Source organism: Anas acuta, chromosome 10 (assembly GCF_963932015.1).
Source record: "Anas acuta chromosome 10, bAnaAcu1.1, whole genome shotgun sequence".
NCBI classification, from domain to species: domain Eukaryota; kingdom Metazoa; phylum Chordata; class Aves; order Anseriformes; family Anatidae; genus Anas; species Anas acuta.
This window is the reverse complement of record NC_088988.1, coordinates 8,422,862-8,441,914: the sequence shown is the minus strand read 5'-3', so window position 1 is coordinate 8,441,914 and position 19,053 is coordinate 8,422,862. Positions and strand designations below refer to the sequence as shown.

General features: G+C 34.4%; 1 long non-coding RNA gene across 2 annotated transcripts in view; it reads right to left on the bottom strand.

The window, feature by feature from the left end:
* LOC137862048 (uncharacterized) overlaps window positions 1-19,053 on the bottom strand; it is a 36,509-nt gene that overhangs the window by 13,025 nt on the left and 4,431 nt on the right. Inside the window, exons 1-2 of one of the 2 annotated variants that reach the window (XR_011100032.1) lie at window positions 3,938-4,034; window positions 3,690-3,831 (exon numbers count right to left, since the gene is read on the bottom strand). This is a non-coding gene — a long non-coding RNA (uncharacterized lncRNA). Of the gene's footprint in view, window positions 1-3,689; window positions 3,832-3,937; window positions 4,035-19,053 lie in introns of those variants that run through there. The other variant, XR_011100031.1, reaches the window with a different exon arrangement.

Below are 19,053 nucleotides of genomic sequence, written 5' to 3'. Positions count from 1 at the left end.
AGATGAAAGTGAGAAAAGATTACAAAGAGCAATTTATAATAATAACCAGACTCAGCTGAAGCTGAACCATGAATTGACATGGACGTTCCCAGATGGGCAGATGGTAAATTTGATTGACTGCTATAGTTAGTTTTTAAGACAGATTAATATGGGTTATCACAACTCACAACAAAGAGCTCAGCACCAACAGCAAGATGAGAAGCCCTACACAGACATTTATAACACATACAAAAATACTATATATAGGGAAAGTATTATAGAAAAATGAATAAGAGATGACAGAAACTGAAGGCTGTGTCTAGAACTGTGTGGTTTGCAATTGCATGTTTTACATAGCAGAGGTAAAGGGAACAAACTGACCTGTTTGTCTTTTGACTTCACACTAGTTACAAGAATACAAGTAGCTGTCTAGTTACTTAGTAAATAATATAATTGCTGTTACTTCTTTATCTTAGTCTTTGGTTTTAAAAATAGCATGTTAACATTATAAAATTTATTTAAAATAAAAAAGTTAATATTATAAAATATCCAACATTACTCTTCTTGAAAATAGACACAGTTGAATGATTGGCAACCAAATGCCACACAAAAGGAAAATTTGCAGCTTAAACAGCCAAACTGTTAGGAAGACTGTCACTTGAGTGAGCTGCCAGGCTACAGAGTACTATAAAAACCTTTAAGGTCCATGTGGAATACATACGGACCCCTAGTCCAATCCCCTTTCTATAACCAAAAGTAGTACATATCTCATTCAGGCAGTTCTTATCTTCTTTGGAATCAATTATTAGTTAGAAGTAGAAAGTTAACTGAACGAATGAGCAGCCTTAATGCTACTCATTGGTTGGTGGATGATCAGAGCCCCACAGACACTCTTTCTATGGGGACATTTAGGGATTTCAGAATGGAACAGACACTTAATCTTCAACAGATATTCTGCACTTATCTTGGCCAGTGAGTGGCACGCAGGGATGAGCAGAGAAGACAGCATTACAGGATGAAAATATCAGCTTGCATAGCTACAGGAAAGCAATCTACTGGTGTGAGGAGGACATAAAATAAAATCAAAGTTCCCCAAAACAGGACAATCAGCTATTTGCATTCAGGTGCATGCCAGCCTGTAATGAGGAAAACAGAAAAGTTTTAATTCTGTTTTTTATCCAGTTTCCAGGAGCAAGAAGTAAGGCCTAAAATCTAAAAGCTTGGATGCATGGACACAATATTGTGTTCGCCTCTGGGTAGCAGCCAATCCCCTTGAGATGCACAAGTGCACAAGTAGGTGGAGATTCTGAGCTGGCACAGAATGCCTGAAAGACACAGCCAATACCCCTTCTGTGCTCTTTAACAGCCAAGAAATGTGCGTCTGAACAATGCTTGTATTCCAATGAAAAATGATTTTCAGATCCAGGAGCTTCTGGATGTACTGGGAAACAAGACACTGTTTCTACATGTGGGATGCAGTCACTCTGAATAACAGCTGTGAGATAATAGTCAATTAATTATTCCAGCATCTACCTGATGCTTATGGCAGTAGCCATAATTGCTACCTAATTGCTGCTGTTACAGATACCAACTACCTAAAATATGAAAGAAGCAAATAATTCTATTTTTACTTTTTTAGGCAAACAGACAAGACAGATAGCTAAGGAATAAGTTATAACATGTTATTATTATTATTTTTTTTTTTTTCCCCAGAAGCAGAGGCTAATATGACTTCAGCAAAAGGCTGGGTATGATCTGCAAAGGTGGTGTATAAGATGTATCCTTTTTTACAGTGTAGGACTAATTAAAGAAAATGTCATTACTGGGTCTGCAGCTGGGACAGCCTCTTGTCAAATTCAGCAGGGACTGGAGCAAGTTCAAAAAAAATCACTCAAGCTTGGTGCATTCAATTAGACTACATTTGAGGTCAAGAATAGTTTAGCACTGAGGAAAGTAACTTACTGAAGAAATACAACTCTGTTCATCAGTGCATTCAGAAAGCATTTTGGGAGAAACATGCTTATCTGCATGACTAGAGATTATGACTGCCACATACATGAATCCATATATATATATATATATTTTTTTTTTTTTTGCTTCCAATGCTAAAAATGTTTTAGAAAGTAAGAGATCTTGCTAGTAAATATTTCAGTACAGTAGTCTGGCAGTGGAAGGGTTGAAAGAGTAATATGATTTAGCTTGTTCTCTCACAATCTCATTTAAAAAGTTAAAGAAATGCAAATGTCTACTTCCTTAAAATATTCTAAAAATCAAAATTATATAAAAAAAACAACACAAAAAAACAAAAAAAGTCTTTATTATTCAACAAAAATATATAGTGAAGAATTTTCCAAATGAAAAGAATGTGAAACCTGTCATAGTAATAAATATTGAAAGAACATATTTCATGGGATTTATTTTCAGAAATTAGAATAATTCCCTTTTATTCAAAAAACATTTTACATCACCTTTTTACTAAAAGAAAAAAAAAAAAGTTAGATTCAATAGTTTGAGTTCATTACTATAATCTATATTGCGATTATTTTCCATGCAAACTACATGTATTATGCCTTGCAAAAAGAAAACAAACTTTAATTATCTTTAACAAGTACCACAGACTTAAATTTGTGTTTCCTTATTAATACAGGAAAGAAGCCGTATCTAGAAAGAAACTTTTAGAACAGTGATTTGCAGAATTAAGAACTTATCCAGCCTTCCTTCTGTACACTTTAAACTTTTCTTTGGGTTAATAATCAAGATGCACTGTAGAGTCAGTTTTCACCCCCTTTACAGGAGGCAACAAGCACAGCACATTTCCTAGTTGATATTTACCTCTTTCTCAGATCATATATTTTTCATTTGATTTTTGGAAGAATCCCTTTTATGTAAAGGGATATTCCTTCCATGGACGAACACCCATTAACGTCAAGTACATGCAAGTTTATTGTGACAAGATTTTCAAAAGCAAGTGATGGGTAGAAAACCTTGAAGGAACTAGACTCATGTCCTTGTCTGTACAGTTTTTCTTTAGTTATGACAGAAGGAGCATACAAACGTGTACTGCACTGATTTTTTCAAAAAGCTTTCTTTTTCATTTTTCTGAATACAGGAACCCTGTTTGTCATTAAAAATGTAAAGACCCTTATGTTTTTGTCAGTTAAAGAAGAAAATGAAAGGAATTGCTTTTATAACAACCTGGTGTAGTAAGAGTCATCCAGTTAAGGAACTGCCAAAATACATGAGATTAAAGCAGATGCAGCTTGACATAACTTGTCATTAAAAATATATGCGGACAATATCAGCACATGTCAAAACAGTAAAATGTTTGATAAGAGCAACTTATTTAAAAAATCCCAGTACACTTGCCAGTTTCCTACTGCCTTGCAAAATTGAAAAGAAAGAAAGGGAGAGTAAAACTCATTTTTTACTACAGGATTTCACAGAAACTGAAGATTTGACTAACTGTGGTGCAATAAAGAACAAAAAAAAAAAAAAAAAAAAGAAAGGGATATGCAAATAGCCGATATGGTATTCACCATTGGAGGATACTTATCCTATTTCTAAATTATGCAGAGCTGAAAGCATGGAAATATTGAAACCAAAGTTTTCTCTTTCTTTGAAAAGAAAAGTTTAAAGTCAGTTTTATCCTGATGAAAAGTGGGAATGACATGGAAATATCCAAGAGTTTCAAGGAGCAATAAACTAATTACCTGGGATTCAGATGTGCTCTGGAACATGCTGCAAGCCTCTTAGGCAAGGACAAGATATGGCAGACGACATAGAGATCAACAGAACTGAAAATTCTCAGTTTTCCACAGCTCAGGACCTTCTCCTAAGAAACTGCGATGATGTCTGAAAAAAATGAGCATCTATGAATATTATGTCAAGACATTTCATGGTCAGCAGTTTATTACTTCTAAATGTAAATTTTGGTTTAACAAACCTTACAGACACTTACAGAATTGTTGTTAGTCCGTGCTTAAAACAATAAAAGCTTCAGAAAACAGTGTGATTTCTGGATGTGCCAATTTTGCATCTTGCCTAAGCCCTAAAATCAGTAAGAATCATTGTTCAGTAGACCTATGGAAGTCTATTTGACCACAATGCCTCACAGAAAGTTATTGATTTTTTGTTGAGGCTACCATACTCTCCTAAAGAGTGACAATGCTAAAAGGATTTCAATTTTTAATTTTAAGGATTTTAATGGAGGGTTTGCGTACAGAACAAAGTTCTCAGAAGTGGCTTATATATATATATATACAAATAATTATATATACAAATAATTGAAATAATTAAAATTGAATGTACCAAGAAGACTATATAACTTTCCATAACTTTTTACAGTGACACAAAGATCTATTTTTAGTGGGACAACACCTCTTCAGTACAGGAAGCATATAAAAAGATTTTTATAGTCGTGCTTTGGGTTCTCCTAATGGCATTCAGTATTTGCTAATAGAAGCAAACAAAATGATTATCATCTAGAGTAACTTTTGTTATCAAGCATTATCAAATTAGTGACTAATATTTCTAACGTAAATAAATATTATTAGTTTTCAATATGAAAAATTTACATAGATAATGGAATGACTATGAAAACATTGTCTTAGGACAGTTAAAATCTGTGTTACATTTAGCAAAACTGTGAACATGGATATTTATTTTTCTAGAAAAACAAGAATAACCAACTTATTATGAATATAAAATGAAGCAAGTAGTGAAGAACATTTCTAATCGATAATCATTCTGGAATTAATTTGTGTAAAACTGTCCTGTTCATCTTCTATTTCCAGTAAGTTTTGAATTTAATGGAAGAAGTTCAATCCATTAATCAACATCCCAGTATTTGGTAAAAGGTATAGGAACAGTTCACAAAAGTGTATGGCAAACAATCTAAGGCTTTTCAAAAGAAAGCAGCTTATGTGAAAGAAGAAAAAGATGAAAAATAATAAATAAAACTACTAGCCATAAGCTTAAATCTTTCTTTCAGCAAGACAGATTCAGAAAACACAGAAGACCTTCTTTACTTCAATGTGTAGAAGAGAACATGAAGGAAAATTTTGCCCCAATATTTCAAAATAAGATGGTTTTAAAACAGTCTTACAATTTAATTTCCCCTCTAGTCTGTCTCCCACTTTTTGGATTAAAGTTGTCTACATTATTCAGAGCTATCTGCAGAGTACTGAACACATAATACGAACCTTGTGAAAGAAAGCAACTAAAAAGTTGCTCCTATGGTCTGTTTGTTAAAATATTTTATGTATGCTCACATTTGCTAAGTGTGCTTAGACCTATTAAAGCAAGGTGTATTGTGTTCAGAATACTAACAAGGCCAGTTGACCTTCAAAAAAATACCCTGCTCAAGTTTGGCAAAACATGGTACATTAATATAATAATTATCACTCAAATTATGTTTTTCTATGCATATACAAGTTCTTCCTATTTTCCCATTTATTTTTATACACTAATTTCTTTGCAATGCAACATGCCTGTACATAAAAATGTCTCATACTCCCTTACGTTGGCTTATTAATTGCAAGTTTACACTAATTGGAATGCAGCTTTCTTATCCCTGAATTGTATTTTTTCCATATTTTCTTAATTTCCAGTATATCTAACTGAAATATTTTTGCTCTGTTAGAGCCTATTTTAAATTATTCTTGTTTCTTGCAGGAAGTAAGACTTCATGGTTGTTGAGCTAAAATGGAAGACACTCTTAAAAAGAAAGCACAAGAGAACCATTCACAGATCTATGAAGAGCCTTTTTTTTTTTTTTTTTTTGCAATGATCAAGCCAGTGATATTCAACTGCCTAACTTCGAGTTAATTAATTAAATTTAGGCACTCAGCAGTTTTGAGAATCCAAACTACTGTGTCGCCTTTTCCCTTATCTCTTGAAATTTGAGATAAACACAATCTTCTCTTTCTCTAGGGCAGACACGTATCCAAAATATCTTGAATTCATTACTTGGAAAAAGCTACAGACCTGCAATTTTCAACCTGTAGGACACAAACATGGAATAGAGCAGTGCCAGCTTATTCAGATGTGCCCATATCCTTCATACCATGACAATGGAGATGGAGCTGATCTTGGTTTCTTTGCCAATTCAGTTCCCCATCTTCCCCAAATAAACAACCAGAAATTGTGCCAGGTGCCTCAAGCTACATATTTTTGTGATTTAAACACTGACTTCAGAGGAACAGGACTGAGATAATTCTCTTACAGTGATGATAATCCATCAACTATGATGACAGGGAAGACCTTTTGGACCAATAAAAGCTTTTTTTTTGAGCCACATTTTTAGCACTAACAGAAAAAGAAATGTTATATATATTTTTCCTTGCCAATCGCATAAGCCATTTGGTCCTCCAGAATTTCAGAATTACCAAGTACAGTTCAAAGTTATGAAAACATATTATTCTCACAGTCTCATTTTGCATGAGCTGATTAGAATTATTTGACCCCCAAACTACATAAGTATTTTGAAGTCACAGAAATCAGTTAGGTCAAGGTTCTCCAAGGCCAAGGAACGTTTATTGCAGATAGAGACTGTGGGTATGTATCTACTCCCACAGTCATCATAAGAGGTTTGCCTTCTAGTTCAACAAGAAGCGCACTGGAATCCTTCAGAGATGACTACGCTGCTACATGGTGAACAGTGGAACCAGTTTTGTCACATTAAGAAACAATTTGATCTTGGGCTAAACCTTTTCAGGAAAATACATAAGATTTACAGAAATAGCTCAATGTCAGCTGAAAGTCAGTACAAGTTGATCTGATATTTAAATTCTCTTCCCCCAGTAGTTAGAATTAAAGGCAATATTAATGTTTTTACTGAGGACTAATTCACAGGCACAAAATCCATTGACTTCCAGGTTAATGCTCCTCATCTTGTGTGCAATGGTGCCAGGATTGCAGGTAGCATATGTACTGTCCCTGTACAGTGTGCAAGGCATAAAGCTCATGAGTAAAACAATGTTAGTGGGGACCTACCCCACTAGTCTTTGTGCAAGAGCTGCCCCTTGTTAGGATAACACCTAACAATTAGATTTTCACTACTGGCTCAGTAACGCTGTATAGAACTACGAGTTATTCTAAATTATCCTATGAGTTAACTAATAGTTATTCTGAAATCCCTCACTCACCACAGTCTTACCACCTTACTAAGAACTATGAACATGGATCTCACAGTTCTGTGGACAAATAATCCTCAATTTTAATACTATTTACCATTTGTCCAATTATCAATGGTAACCATTTCAGAAGAGTACATCAAGCATAATCAAGATGACTGGACTTTGTTTCTACAGTGCTTGGAACAGTATTACCTGTACCGTTAAGTGCTATGGTGGCCCTGTCTGTCTGCGTACTATAAAGGAGGGTAAAGGCAGAGGGAATGGTCTATAAAGTTTCAATGATTCAAAATCATTCTGGTGTAATGACTTCTCTCATCTCTCCACAAAGCCACACAATTCATTGAGGGTAATGATAACACAGTGAGAAAATTAAGTGCTCCTTCTGAATGAGCCAGAAGCTAAAAATACTTACACAACCAGCAATTACTTCTCATGTTTCTCATAAAAACTAGGATTATTACAAGACTTTCCCTAAACTAAAAACATAGGAAATAGCTCCTATTATTAGTATAAACCCCCCAAATCTGATAGAACTGAAATATTTAATAGAAGAGAGAGTCTGAGAGATAAATGCACATACAGAGTATAGATCTGTGCTGCACCTGTTTGACCTTAGGGCACAATTACTGTTTCTTCAGGGAAAAGTATATAGCAGCACAAAAATAAGGCCAGTCTTTAAACTTACCTTAAGAAAACTCTCTCTATCTATGGCTAAGATACTAAGTGTTTTCTGTTTGTTTGTTCCTTCCTCCTCCCCCTCCCCCCCCCCCCCCTTTATTATATTATGAGACAATTCCAGGTTACAATTTTAGTTGGATTATGTACTTGTAACTGAAATCTAAAATTTTTCTATTTTTCTTCAGGTTGAAACTTGGCACACTAGATCTCAGTCTGACAGCAACTTTTTTTTTTCTCTCTCTTTTTTTTTTTTTTAGTAACAAAAAATCCATAAGATTTTTTAAGGCTGCTAAAGTCAAGCTTTAAGCTTCAAAGCTTCAAGACTACAGAGTATTCTATTTAGACATATACAGAGTAAGTATGAATCGTAGTTCTTCCATGAGACATGCATACTTCTCCACCTCCTGTATGAACAGAAGCAGGGCACCACATGTGAGGACAACATGCATTGTTTCTTACAGTCTGGATATAGTTTTCATGGTTATTACCACTTATTTGTTGTCACAGAGGGAACATTAAAAGGTGAATTGGAAGAAATGCTACAAGATTCTACTTCAGATAAAGAACTGTTAGCTGTATTCAGGTTGGCTTAAAAATAGTTTGCATTATATAGATTTATGGGAAGCTAAAACTAAGGAAGAAAGATAATCAGAGATTCCAGTCATAGACATTTTTCATTGATGGAACTTTGCAGTGTCTAAAATAGTTCAATACTTACTTCAGTAGGACTCCAAATGCTTGGAAGCTGAGCAGAATGCTGTAGGAGATTACAAAAAACTTGTTTGAAAAGATGAAAGGCCTGCTGAAGATTTGTGCCATGAGCACTATTTTCTATTTCTTAGTTTCATTCTGAGAACATTATGAACTACTGTATTAAAATTTTAGACACTCACTGAGATGGATTTATCAAGGTTGATCAATCAACCTTGCTGGACCATGCCTTTTGGAAAATGTGAGCATTTTTTTGAAAAGAATCTTCATGGGCATATGCACATAAAAGAGTGAGAGCATAAACTGCCAAGCTGCTATTTACTGAACAATCACCCTGCTGTTGACTAAAAAAATATGTAGAAAACAATTTATTTATTTATTGGGGGGGGTGGGGAGGGTGAGGAGGGAGAGGGGGAGGTGCTGCTGGTGGTGAATGGAAAGGCATCAGAGTGATTTGTTCAATATAAAATTTATTCTGATTTTTATATATGAGTTAAGCTTAGGCATACATAGCTCATGTAAGAATGGGCCTGAATAGTGTATTTCATCTAGCTATAAGCTGGGTATATTGAACCATTCCTGATATTAATAACAACTCCTAGAGGCAGGCAAGGGCATCTGTTCAAGTCCCAAGGTGTGAAGCTTTGATTGCTTGCAGATACATTGCTGTAAAATGGAGTTATTACAGGGACACTCAGTTAATTTGAATACTCATCTGTGAGAGAAAAACTAGGAATTGCTTTGGATAGTATAATCAAAAGGTTTTGGACCAGTTGCATACTCATATAGAGCATACAGATAGGAAACCTGCTAGACCAATGTTGTTTTTCCAGAGTATCCACTCCGGAATCTCTACCCTTTATTAGCTCTCCAGAGGATATCATGCATGTCATCATCGCTGATATATGAAGCTCAAGCAAACTTGTAAACTAATAAACACATGCAAATTATAGAGAGAGATGGATATACATAAAAATCTATATATACATACACCTGTGCAATTAATAAGATTAACGCTTCATGTAGTAATTACATATCTACTGTGGAATGCTAATCTTAAGAAGAGTACTTATTACATTGCTTGATGTATTTGATTAATTCAGTATAGATAAACATTACAATTATAACACAGTTGTAAGGTTTATAATGCTTTTTTTTTTTTCCTGGAGGAATTCCAAAGTACTCCTTATAATTTAAACAAATGCCTCAAAAGCATATGCATACTGCATGCTTTGTAACATATTTTGAGTAAAGAAAAGACTAAATAAAAATTTAATGCTGCATTACAGAGGAAACTGGAAATGAGCTACATTTCTCTGTCAATACATTTCTGAGCTCAGCTTTAATATTAATGTTTTTAATAAAGATGGAGAAGAGAGATGCTTTTTCAGGTAGAAAAAGAAAAAGAAAAAGAGAAAGAAAATAAAAAGAAAAAGAAAAAGGAAAAAGAAAAGAAAAAGAAAGAAAAGGAAATAAGGTAAATGATAAAAACAAAACAAATAGTTGAGAAATTTAGACAATAATTTAGTGGTAGGTATTCTCCATTAATTTGCTTTCATGGCATACCATACTCAGAAACTTGATTAGATGAACCTTATCCATGCTCATCTGTCATTCAGCAAACAGAAATATTCATTTCATTGTTTTGTACTTCAGCTGGTTGTAAATTCTCAAGTTCTGTATATCTTCTGTACATGGTTGAAATGCCTTGGTCCCATGTCTATGAAAGGATTTATAACACCTATAGCAAGATTCTAGTAAATTTTTTAGTTTGCAAGCCTAACAGTGCAATTTACATTCTTCATCACAGGAACATTTGCAAAACTCTGAGCGTGCAAGATTCCTCTAGAAGGAATCTAGAAGGGGTTCAAAGTGCCCACTTGTTCTACATCTGCCCTTACTCAAGTCTTTTGACAACTTAAAAGGGGTAAGGATGCCAGTGCTCCTAAGCTGACTCAAGACACTGATCCCTTTCACAACAAAATCAGAAAAAAAAGTGATTTGTTTTTCACCTCCTTGACCTGTCATGATAGCTCAAGTGTTCGAGCTGGTGCAAGGGAGAGAGAAAAGCTATCCTGAGAATAAGACAATCCTGACAATCCAGACAATCCTGAATGCCTGTAAGGCAATCCTGACATATTTCTCAAATTTCCTTGGAATGCATCTCACACATGCCAAATTCAATAAGAGTATTCAACTTTATGCCTCATGCACACAGACACTATTGAATTCTGCTAAGGCACAATGACCAGTGCTTATTAAAAAAGTGATAGGCAGAGAGGAAAGAGGAGGAAATTAAAGATGCACATTTACAAGAGACAGAAGATAGGTTAGTACATGTACATTTCTTGTTTTTTTAATCAGGTAAACAAATTTTCTCTCAGAGTCCATATGAGAGAGTCTCAGTACCTATGCAAATGTTTTTTGTTAATAATAAAGTATTTGTTTTATTAATCATAATGTATTCTTGCATTATTATGTTATTATAAACTTGCCTTACTCTTTATTAAAATGTAAGAAATGGTTTTTTCATATTTAGTCTGCTTGGAAAACATAATTTTTCATTATTTATTTTATTGAATTAGATGTTCAAGCTACTAACCTCCAGGTAATTTAGCTTAGTATCACGCAGACTTGAGTCAGCTCTTAAAATGTACATGGTTTTGTTATAAATTTGTACAGTGCATATCCACACATACCCTTTGGAATCTCTCTTTTCTAATTTTCCTCTCTACAACATTTTTCTGTATTGTATTTCAAACAAATATGGCTGTTTAGTGAAAATCATGTCTTCTATAAAATATTTACTTGTTTATCTGAAATAGTCTGAAAAAGGGTCTATGAAAAAATCACCTTATAAACAGAAGAGTGACTGTAGAGTATCATAAATATAAGCTGTAAAAAGATTTCTTCTACTGTAGTGGCTTTTAAGAAAAAAGGTTGTGAGTAAATTTAATCAAAATATGTTTTCTATTTTCTCATAATTACTCACAGTAATCTCATGTTACTGAAAATATGCCTAGTACTTTCCTAAAACAATAATGTTAAATACACAAAATACGCACCAAAATACTAGGGTACATTAAAATCAACAAAGATTTATGTCTAAAATTTGCTCTGAATTTTGCTACCTGGAGAAAAGTGCACACAGAGCTGTTTCCTTTTACCATTAAATAAAAATGCTTGGAATTAAGAAAGATAAAGTTAGTCAGTACTCAATAAACTTAAAATATTCCTTCCACTATGTTTTAACATCATTTAAGTTTTACATCAGTGTTCCTTGAAATGTTTACATGGAAGTAAAAGTTCCGTTGTTCCATTGCTGTCTCAGTACTAGCAAAAAGACACCTAGAGAGTTGTCATAATGCAGCTAATACCCTAAATATACCACACAAGTCACTGACTATTAAACATATGCTGGTAACTTATCAATTGAGTGCATGGACTCTCATAGGCACATATATCAATATTAATTTATCAGAAAAAAATTATGAGGAAACTGCTCGAAGAACACTGTCAGATGTGCATAATATTTATTTATTTTGTGTTCTAGTTAAAAAGGCTCTACTTTGTCACTACCTGGATTGAAGGATAAAACAGAAGGATATTTGACATTGTGTTCATGTACTAGGAAAAGAGGAAAGGGGAGAGGGGAGAATAGTTTTTTTCCACTTTCTTCCTGTGAAAGGAACCTAAAACAATAACACAAAAATCAGCTAGTCTCAGAGCTTGACCTGAGTGCTGCAATGATGCAGATTAAGACACTGCCAGTATTTTGCAGTACTGCCTATGATCCCCTGTGTCAGACTTTGGGACAGTCTGACAAACTACAAAGGAGGCAACCAGCCCTAGACATCATTCCACAGCTCTGTGGGCTCTTCCCATTCATTTTCTTCACCGTTGGGCCAGCAAACAACTAAAATATTTACTTTCACAGTCTTCCTCTCATCCAATACACATAATTATCTCACACATGAAGAAAGCTTTTAATAAGAAACTTTGAAGAAAAAGAGAAGGAGGTGGTTGAAGATATCTGCCTGGTAAGTGGAAGTTTTCATTCCTTTTTCATTGAGAAAATGGAGATTTTAAATAATAAGATGTTATAACAACTAGCAGTTAACACTTCTGTGCAGATGAAGGTTTATTTATTTATTTATTTATTTTTAACAGATACGTTACGGCATATTCAGACTTGAAAAATTGAAAACTGAGCAATTTAATACTAAAGAAATTCATCTGCATTACTATTCTTAATACTATTTTTGCATTAGAAGGTGTATAGATACCACTAGCAGCTGACTGATATGTTAATTGATCTGCATACCCTTTCCAAAGAAGCTTAGCTACCCACAGTGGATTGGACTGGTCAGGCATTGCATCCAGGCAAGCAAAAGAAAAAAAATAAAGTAAAGAAAAAAAAAATACAGTATGCAGACCTGAACAGGAGAACAACCTGTTCAGGTCTGCATACGTACGTACCTTGAACGTACCTTGGTATTTCCCACTAAATGACTGAAAAAATTGGTGGTGAGTGGAAAGGAAAGCGGGGATGAAATCTTTCATCTTGGGAAATGACTATATATTAAATTAATTATTATCCCAAGTATTTTGATAATTACAACTGTAGTTTCTAAGATAAATTCCACTAAAATACTTGGCAAAATAGCGACACACTACAAAGCGTTGCTTCGGTTCCACGATACATCTTCAAAATTTAGGAAGTTACTTTTACATGCCTAAACCACATATACTAAAGCATGAGACCCATACTTACGTCCCATAGGGTAAATAACTGTGATAAGTAAAACAGACCCAGCAAATCTCTTCTGTTCACTGCAACCACACAATTAATTTGTGTATGTTCTCTTAAGGGACACGTTTGCTCAGTGCTCTGTGCTATGAAGCATTCACAGAAAAACAAAAACTAATAGAACTTCCTAAGTCTTGTACACAAAAAGTGTACTTTGTTTCTCCCTACAGCTTCTTAAATTTACCACCTTGGAGGAAAAGACATGATCAATAATTACCTGCAAGAACTCCAAAAGGAATTTTGTGCAGCACAGGAGGGAGCTAAGGGGAAGATAAAGGCAAACATCAAGGTACCTGGAAGCAGAAGTGATTTAAAGGGTCAAGAGATGGACCAGGAGAAGCCAGAGGGGCTTTCTCCAGCTCTGCTGGAGAACATGTCACAGTCTTACAAACATGTTCTTGGTACGTGAGAAGAGTGTTAAACACAGGAGGTAAGCTATCCTGCTTTCACCAAGGGAATAAACTATCATAAATTACTCAGCACTGACTACAGAGGAAAACCAGGTAGATACTGTTAAGCAGCAGACATGGAATGAAATCTCTGTCTCACCCACTGAAATGAGGTCTGTCCTTTTTCTAAGAAGCCACAGAAGCTCAGCACCTTGCACAGCTATATGCAAGATGAATACATTTTCCTAAATCTTACTACAGCCAATGAGGAAAAAGACTACTTTTTACCTTAATTGCAAGGTAAAAATAAGGGATTAATCTCCTCTGAAGACAAAAAGTTGCCTTCATCCATGCTTCTCAGCCACAATCTCTTTATAAATGAAAATTAGTTTATTATATAATTTATTATGAAAATGAACAAACTGATACATAATACCTTACAAAAGAAAAAAAAAAAACAACAAAAACATAATAAACCATTAAGCAAAACATGCTATAGTCTTCAAAAATGGAAACAGCATTTCAAAGCTAAACATAAATTGAGAACAATCGCTCTGTTATTTTACCAACTGTATCAGCTAAATATTAGAATTGCTCGTAAATCTTATCCTGCCTATACACTTAAACCATCCTAGTAAATTATTATTGTGTTAGTTTCACCTTTAATATCTTCCTATTAGTAAAAGGAGCTGGTCCCTACCAGCAAGAATATTGCTGTTATGCATATGTATTTTATATACATATATATACATACCTATACATACACACATGGCAAAGGAGTAAGAATAGCAAAATAACAGGACTCCATGAAACGCAGAAGTAATGAACTAAAAAAACATCACTAACAGTAAGAATGAATGCTGTTTAGTTTTAATGGAGATTGTATGCACTTACCCTGTTAACTGAACATAGCACAGATTCTGAGAAGAATTACACTAGTGAACTTCAAGATGGGGTTAATGCTGTTATCTTTTCATTTCTATTGAGGTATTACCAGTTCTTGATTCCCAGATACTACAAACAAATCCATATTCTAATTTCTTCCATGTCAGTAAGGATTAAGGTACATGTTACAAAAACAACAGATTTATATGGACTAACTGGCTCATAATCTAACCCTGAAAAATATAACCTATACAAGTATCCATATTATTTCTATCAATAAATTTGCTGTTGCATGTTCTTAAAAATATCCAAATGACAACAATAATGACGATTATTGCTTGAATCTCACTGAAATAAAAAGTAAAAAGAAGCAAAACCAGATGAAATCCTCCCACATTTCACTTTTTACATCAAAATAACACTCAGAAAATTGGTACCTGGAAATTTCTGTGTTATTATTAGCCAGTTAATAAGTAACCTCAAAACATTTTAAGTTACTGGTATTTATTAATACAGGTAAAGTAACTACAAGCATCAACAAATTTTGCATTATCACTCCAAAATATAGGGTCCCTCTTCTGATGTAAAAGATGTATAAAATGCATGCAAATTAAAGGCTACAGCCATGGAATCATAAACATCAGAAATGAAAGTGACCTCTTGAGTTCAGCTACTGCAATGAGACCTGATTTTATTTATTTTGAGTGAAATCTGTTCTTAACACACATGGACATAGCTCTCTGATTAACATATCTCCTCCCACACAAACTCGCATGCTAAGTGAAGGAAGAAATGTAAAGGATTAAAAAGACAGGCAAACAGAGGTAACAACTGAAATCTGACAGAAAAAAAAAATCCATTGTACCCTTAATCACTTCCTTACAGTGTAGAATTACTCCCAGAAAAGCCTTTGCAACTTTCTTCAGAGATGAGATGGGCTTTGCAACACATTAGTTTGTCAAATGGTTGCTCAAGCAAAGACAGATTATTTTTTATTTTATCTATACACACTGTTAGTACAATAGCATAATGCATACCTTCCTGAGATAAGAAGAACAATATACGATGATGTAAGAGACCAGTGCTGGTCAGTTCTGAAAAAAAAAAAAAAAAAAAAAAAAAAGATTTATAAAATGTGGTAGCTCAGCACCTCCCAGCCACTCACTTGCTCTCCCCAGGTGGGATGTGGGTGAGAATAGGAAAGGTAAAAGTGTGAGAATTCATGGGTTGAGATAAAGACAGCTTACTAGGTAAGCAAAAGCTGTGTGCACAAGGAAAGCAAATCAAGGAATTAATTTGCTGCTTCCCATCAGCAGGCAGGTGTTTGGTCATGTCCAGTAAAGCAGGGCTCGTCATACATAATGGTATCTTGGGAAGATAGACACCATCACTCCAAATGTCCCTCCCTTCTCCTTCTTTATCCCAGCTTTTACTCTGGAGCATGGAACAGCCCTTGACTCTGTGTAAGCACTGCTCAGCAACAAATAAAAACACCAGTGTATTATCATCACTATTTTCATCAGAAATCTAAAACACAGCATCATATGAGCCTCTATCAAGAAAATTATCCCAGTCAAAAGCATGAGAAGAACCATCTTTCAGTACATTTATTCATATAGAGGAGGATGCATTATCCAACTAATCTTACTACCACATATGAATGTGTGATTTGAAGTTCACACACATTCGATGACATAATTTCGCACAGCAAGACATTTGGTGTTATCAGTCAGTTTGCCAGTCTGAGTTTCTAGTGAACCTATCAGTCTTTCTGAACTGACCTTTGGGAAACCTCTGTCCTTCTATCCCCCTTAACTAGACGAATGTAAACCAGAGGGACCAGACTCCCCAGCACTTTGTGGATTACCCACTAAAATGAACAGGAAATGCTATGTGCTGGTGTGGAGAGACTTGCCAGGTGCAGTTTGCTAAAGCTCTGTGCTGGCTGAATACACTGAACCCATTGTATTTTTAGCATAATGAACATGAATTTTGTGCAGACCCAGAAACGAAAGAGACACAAGACTGGGATATCCATATATCTGCCCCTATTACATCAGTAAAAAAAACAGAAGATTTCATAAGATTTTCACACACAGGTTCATAAGATTTCCAAAACCTTGTGTTGTTAATGGTAGATATTATCTTTTTCCATAGATACCAGCTTTCCTATGTTCATATATTGAAGGCAAAAAGAAGAAAATGACTTCAACAGTAAAAGATTCTATCTGAATTTAAAAAAATTACTACAAGCTATTACTCACCAAATCTGGAATAAGCCAGACCCTGATCACAGCTGGGCATGTAGTTATAGACAAATTTAGCTTTACTATGCAGAAAAATAGTCTTAATCACTTCTTTATTTGTTAAAAATTCAGAAATGATCTCTTCTCTCCCTGGCTTTGTTGTTAACCCTAACAGTAACCTTAATCAGCTACTTTTGCACTGCAGTGGTTTTAGTGCTTTTGAAAGCTTTATTGCTACATTAAAACAGACAGTTGAAGACACTGAGTTATAGAACACTAGCGTCTTTCTCTTATAATTATTGGCTTGGGGACAGAAATTAGAGTGGAGATTATTACAGTCATTATGATTTTCAATGAAATATCATGTTTTCTTTCTCTTTCAACCTCAAATTTTAAGATGATTTGCTGCAGTTTCAGTTCTGTTCAAGAGGCTGCTTCCAGTCAAAGGTTATGGAGTAATAGAGTTCAAGAAGATGTAAGACAGACTTGTAATTTACTAAGTCTAGAGATAAACAATTAAATTTATTTATTTTTTTTAACTGCCCCAGACAAATTTCACTATATTCATAAGAGCAGCCAACTGAATGAGACAGAACCATTTATCTGAAAATACCCAAAAAGTAGTGCCTAGGGAATAGTATGAGAACAGGAAATGCTTATGAAATGCCTTCCCTAGTACTTTTATGTACTCCTGCCTCTTTCAACTGAGGGACTTCCAGGTCAGATATGGTTTTCCATACCAGGTTTCATCTGACCTTATTTTGCTTCTAATTATTTCAGCAGTACTGCAAATTTTGAGATGAAACTCTATAAACTCTTACTACTGCAATGTCTACTATTCGATGTTAAACAAAAAAAGCTGCTTTCGAAGTTCAGTGTGAGATAACTTTTGGTAGACCACATTTTTTTATGCAAACCTGAGAAGAACTTTAAGTAAAATAACCTTCATCAACAAACCAGATTCTAAAGAGTCAGATGAAATAATTTTGACGTCAATAACAAATGATTTTTGGTTAGTATTTCAATGAAACATCTTGAATTTCACTAGCTATCCCTTCCACTCCCTAAACACCAGTCTCCTGGTCTCTACAGTCTCCTCTTGGTTCCATCTTACTCATTTAGATCCTGCCTGTTTCCATGACATTTAGGATGATCAGTTATGAAGATTGTATCTACTCATCACTACAGTCTATCAATACTTTCCATTGTAGATAAGAAGAAATTAAGAACTGCCCTCTAGGGAAAAAAAAAAAAATGTTTTATTTCCTATAGTTGTAACAATGTTTACAAATGTGTCTTCAACAATTACTTACAACATAAGTACCTTTCAACATAAAAACAGATCTTGCAGTTCAAGGTTTTCTTGGTCTTACAAGAATCAGTACAATGCAGAAATTTTATAATCAGAAAAATCAGCCTTCAGAGGAGAATTTTCATTACAATATCAAAGTTTCAAATAAATCTCAATGGTTGCTTAGATTTAAAGTACTCCGACTTCAAGAGAAATTAATCATTTCAGAGGAGCATTACATAGAAGATAAACGAATGGTTGTTTCCATGTTTCTCCCAGTCTTTAAAACTTATCTTGGGATAAATAATCTTGTGGGTAGAGTAAAGAAATAAAAACAAACAAACAAACAAACAAACAAACTCCTCTATCTCATTTTGCATAAATGAATTGAGAGGAATAGGAAATGTTATTATGATATGTTAAGCATGTGCCTGTAGGAGCTAATTCTACTAAAATTATTGGTACATACTTAAAAGAAAATGCAATAGCTCATTTCAGCAGGAAGCAGAAATATCTACTGAAGGAAGTATGTACATTTTACTCAGGAGACCAATCTACTTTGAAATGAATTATTTAAAATCAAGGAAAAATATATGTAAGACAGCCCTTCTAAAAGCTACATTTATCATAGATTCTCTACTGGAATCCCACAGCAAAATATCCCACAAAGAGGAGGGACCAAAAGCAGACAACTTAACAGCTAATGGAGCTCTAGCAAAGTCATATCTACAAGATTTCGTGAATAATTGAAGAGACAAAATGGAATAAAAAGTATTCTGGAAGGACTGCTTGAAGTCTGATAAATTCAATGCTTTAACTGGATTGATATAATTCTACAAGGCTTTTGAAAGCAGCAGGCTTTTCCTGTCATAATACAAAGGATTAAACAGTAAAATTACATGTATAGATGTATACAGACATGTTCCTG